This window comes from Macaca nemestrina, chromosome 1 (genome assembly GCF_043159975.1).
Source record: "Macaca nemestrina isolate mMacNem1 chromosome 1, mMacNem.hap1, whole genome shotgun sequence".
NCBI classification, from domain to species: Eukaryota; Metazoa; Chordata; class Mammalia; order Primates; family Cercopithecidae; genus Macaca; species Macaca nemestrina.
The window spans coordinates 80,840,825-80,845,873 of NC_092125.1; the positions used below are offsets into that span (position 1 = coordinate 80,840,825).

The following is a 5,049-nucleotide window of genomic DNA, read 5'->3' on the forward strand; positions in this document are numbered from 1 at the left end:
GCAGAGGCAGAGCTTTGCTTGTTCACTCTGCCTCATCTAGCATTATTTGAGTACTCAGTAAATATGTGTTGAAGCAATTAATTCATCCCAAATCAGTAACTTAGTTTATGAGAACAAAGACACCCCCATAACTTCCCACTTCCCTGAAAGTACCAAACTTGATACGATTTATCAAGGAAGCAAGATTGAAAGATTTATTGAGAGTAAACATCCCACTGAAAATATGACCAGAACACCATTTCATTTTTGCACTTTCCCTCCCAGCCCTTGTCTGTATGCGTAAGTTAGGTATGATTTAGTGTATTGTAATCACAAACATATGATTTGAGGCTTCAGTGTTTTACATTTATCATCATGTTGTAAGCACTTTTCTCTGTCATTTCATAGCCTTTACAACTACCATTGATAATAGATGCATGGGGTCAAATTCTCACAGACCGCCAGGTAAACCAATGCTGTTGGTAAGATCTGTGATTTCCTGAAGGGACTGTTTCACGTGGGCTCCATAGCTCAGTGGTTAGAGCACTGGTCTTGTAAACCAGGGGTCGCGAGTTCGATCCTCGCTGGGGCCTCCTGTCGGCTTGCTTTTATTTTAATCCATAGTATTTAAATACGGAATAGAGTACAAAATGGAAAACGTGAGTTCCGAAAACGTTACTCCTAACAGAGTTAAACATTAGTTCCCCTGAAATGCAAATGAGGAGCATCCTTAACGTGCTTTAGAAGTGACCCGGAAGAGAAAATCCTGGACCCCCAACAAGAAGCAGGCAAGGGCAGGAGGAGTGGGAAACTGGCTCGGCAGCCCCAGTACTACCGGACCTGCAGGCCGGAGTACCGGAAATGGAGGCTTGAGGCTAACGCCCTGCGCACAGACACCATTCCCTCAACGAAAACCAAGTGGAGGCGGCGGCCTTGGCAGTGAACTCGGCTGCTGGCTAACAGGACGGGCCATGGCGGCGCCGCGGCTGCAGTTACGGCGCGTGGCCGGCGGGCGGCGCTGTGGCACCGCTCCCCATCGCCTCCTGGCAGGCCGGCGGCTGCGCTTCTCCACGCCCTGCCAGGGCGGAGAGCTCGGCCAGAGTGGCCCGGACGCTAGCCGGCTCTGTGGCTGACACGTGGCAGCCCAGGCCCGACAGCCCGGCCTGGCTCCAAGGTCCTGCCCCTTCCGAGGCGACTCCCAAAAATAGTCCCAGGTTGCTTGGGAAGCCAGTGTTTGCAGCCTTTCTGACTCTCTGTGTTTTCCCTAAATTCCTCAATGCCGCGTGACTACAGAGTCACCAGAGGAAAGTGCCAACAGCCTTTTTTCTGACCACATGAATTTTTCCAACCCAGGATTTCTTTTCCCAGATCTGAGGGCCAGAGCTTGATAAAGGACTGTGTGTAAAGACGCCACAAGCCGCGTGTGGCCGCTGGGTGCTTGAAATGTGGCTAGTCCAAATGGCGATGTACTGAAAGAGTAAAATACACATGGAATTTAAAAGACTTGGAACCGAAACAGGATGTAAGCCATCTCACTAGTAATTTTTGAATTGATTCCATGTTGAAATATATTGGATTATATAAAATAGAGTGTAATTAAAATAATTATAAAAAATTGTATAATTACAATTAACTGTATTTTTTTTTTAATGTATCTACTAGAAAATTTTAGGTTACATTTGTGGCTCCCATCTGCAGCTCTCATTTATCTTTCTGTTAGATAGTGCAGATTAGGGACCCAGAGTCCTCTGACCTTGCGTCTAAGTTAATTCTTAATCTGGCTCCCACTAAGTAAACTGTAATAGCCAGAGAAAGTATCTTTCATCTCTGGGTCTCCCCGGAGTCAGTACTGTGTCTGACAAGCAGTAAGCACAGCCTTCGTTGAGATGAAATTAAATATCTCCCCAACAAGCTCTTTAAAGCCAGGGAACTTATCTCTTTTTTTTTCTTTTTCTTTGTTGTTGGTGGTGGTGGTGTTTTTGTTTTTGTTTTTTTTGAAAGGGAGTCTCCCTCTGGCGCCCAGGGTTGAGTGCAGTGACTTCATTTTGGCTCACTGCAACCTCCACCTCCCAGGTTCAAGCGATTCTCTTGCCTCAGCCTCCCAAATGGCTGGGATTACAGGTGCCCGCCACCACGCCCAGCTAATTTTTTTGCATTTTTAGTAGACATGGGATTTTGCCACATTGACCAGGCTGGTCTCGAACACCTGGCTTCAAGTGATGCACCCGCCACGGCCTCCCACAGTGCAGAGATTACAGGTGTGTACCACTACAAGGAATGTGTTTCTTAAACTGAGTTCGCTTTGGGAGTGATGCAACTGTAAGACTTTCTGTTTTGGCTTGCAATGTTTTAGATCTAGGAAAACACACTCAACACCCTCATACTTTGTTAATTATTTTGGCCCTCTGTGGTCAGGATATCTACTGCTAGCAATGCTGTGGAGGTGAAGTGTTCACAGTGCCTTGAGGACACAGGACCCACTGATGCAACAAAAATACCCATATTATCGCAAAAGCATTAGCCCTTTACTAACACACTGAATGCCTTTTGGCAAAGCCATTTGGGATCCTTGAATACCTTAGTTCCAGGACTACTTACTCTGAGTTACTTGGTCATCAAGTAACAAAGTAGTAAGAAAGAGAAGTTTTTGAAGCTCTCTAATCCCATCTCCCTCCAGTCATTGCCAGTCGTCATCATTCCTCTCCCTTCCCCTGACACAAACTGATCTCTAGAAAGAGCAAGTACCTGCACATGTGTATTTTTCAACACCTTAGGCTGTAAGGAAGAGGAATACATTTTGGCTTTTCGATGACCTAGAGATTGTTTTCTAACAGTCCTAGACCCTCCCAGGAAGGCTCACCGGCATCACCAGGCATCCTTCCAGAAAATAAAGCCACTTGCTAGAGAAAAACACTCTGCCTCTCCCCCAGCTTTCCAACATTTCAGAGGCCCCATTCAGTTTCCCGGTCTAGACCCATGCAATACCCTCTAGTGCGAAACCAGTGTTCCAAATGCTTTGAATTTGGTGTGTGCGATCCTTTCAGTTGATACATGAATTTTGAGGATTTTCCCCCAGCTCAAACACTTCCAGTCCAGACTGTATTTTTGCCCCATGTATTTGAAGAAAGACCATATGAGCAAAGAAAGCAGAGTGGGCTCAAACATTTAGTCCAGAGGTTAGATCCAATCTCCTTGAACTGGCCTGGGGTTTTCAGCTCTTCCAACAAAATAACCCTGGGTTAATCCCCTCCACCTTTAAGTTGCTGTCTTCATCTGAGAAGAAGCTAAAAGTGTGAAATATCAAGTTGGTTAGACTCTGAAGTTCATTTCGATCCTAGAGAGTATACATAAGCACTACAAAGGTAGGCAAGGAAAACTAAAACTATGAAAAAGGCGAAGGAAGAAAACTTGAAGACGATCAAAAAAAATGATCTGCAGAAAACGATGACTGGTGTTTAGCAGCTTCCATAAAGACAGAACAAGAGAAAAAGAATCAGAGAGGTTTGATGGATTCCTGTTAGGTAAGGTTACCTAAAGCAAAAAGATGGAAACTGCTTCTATGGAAGTCTTTAAAAAAAAAAATCTATCCAGAGTATGTCCAATCCTATCTAAAATAGTGATCATATGACCTTAAAAGTTAACAACCCTGGTATTTTATGCTTTTGTTCTCTTTAAACCAAATTGTCTACACTCTTCTGGATGTTTTGCATAATATGAAGAACTTGATGAATATAGGGACCATTTCCTCTGTTAGTTCTTCAATCCTCAGATACATAGTTCAAAAGTCACCATCCTTCATTGAGGGCCTCCATGAAGGCAGGTGCACAGCAGACTGCAAGGGGGAATTGGTTCTAGTCCAACTGAACTGTTCCCTGTTCCCTTACACCACTGTGATACAGTCACTTAACCTCACAAAGCTTCACTTTTCTCATCTTCAATGGAGGTTTTATGGCAACAGAGAAGAGCAAGGCTTTGAGGTTTCAAGATAAGGTATAAGCTTGGCACATAGTAGGTATTCAAATAAAATGTAGTTAAGTTTATTATGCTATGTGCACAATAAAGCCAAATAGTGAAACTTCCTTTGCAAAGATTATAACAGTGAGAGAAGCCTGGCATGGCTGACCCCCTCTTGCCTCTAACCTCACGGGCTGGCTGTCCTCACTCATTCCTGACTGAGGCCAAGCTAACCATGGGAGGAATTTAGTTTATTGTTTAACTTTGAAGCAAGAATTATAATAGTCCCTCCCTCCCTAAAACTAACTCCCTCCTTGCTCAGGGACTGAAGCTGCCTTTGTAAAACTGATGGAAGGCCACTAGATTATGGGAAGGGCCTGAATTCTGCTAAAATGTAAGCATCGTTTCTATAATCCCTTACTGCTCAGGAGTCATGTGGTCAGAGGTCACAAGATTTATGACTTCTCCAGTTGCTCCTATATATAACATCACTATTGTAGCACCTAAGATTGGTCTTTTGAGATGTTTTTCAGATGGTTGCACCCTGGAAACCAACTAACCTATCCAGATTTGTGATTCATCACTCAACATTTCATGTGGCCCCGATCCAGAGGCAGACTCAGTGCACAAGGACTGTTCCTCACACCCCTATGATTTCATTCTCAACCAATCAGCAGCACACATTCCCTAGCCCCTCCCCCCACCAAACTATCCATAAAAACTCCAGCCTCTGAGTTCTCTGTGAGACTGATTTGAGTAATAACTCCAGTCCTTCTAGTTGGCAGCCTCTGTGTTAAACTGTTTTTCTACTGCAATATTGTAGTCTCAGTGAATTGGTTTTGTCTGTGCACTACACAGGAAGAACCTGTCAGGCCATTACTGTAGTAAGTGCTGGAGGTACAGAACTGAACCTGCTCTTGTTCACTTCATGAGCTTTGGGCTGGGGAAAGGAGATACCACATTTAAAGGATCTTTCCTTGTAAGCTTGTCACAGGCTTCCTCTTAGACCTGGGGTGAAGCAGGAGGGTGAAGTATGGTTCTTATGCAAGTGTGGTACAGCATGCTAGATTTCCTAATGTCAAACAAATATCCAGGATATCAAAGGATATGTGTCAG

General features: G+C 44.3%; 1 non-coding gene across 1 annotated transcript; it reads left to right on the forward strand.

Annotated features, from left to right (window-relative positions):
* Positions 1-499: 499 nt before the first annotated feature.
* Positions 500-572, forward strand: TRNAT-UGU (transfer RNA threonine (anticodon UGU)). Its single transcript has one exon. It is a non-coding gene; the product is annotated as a tRNA-Thr (tRNA).
* Positions 573-5,049: the final 4,477 nt, after the last annotated feature.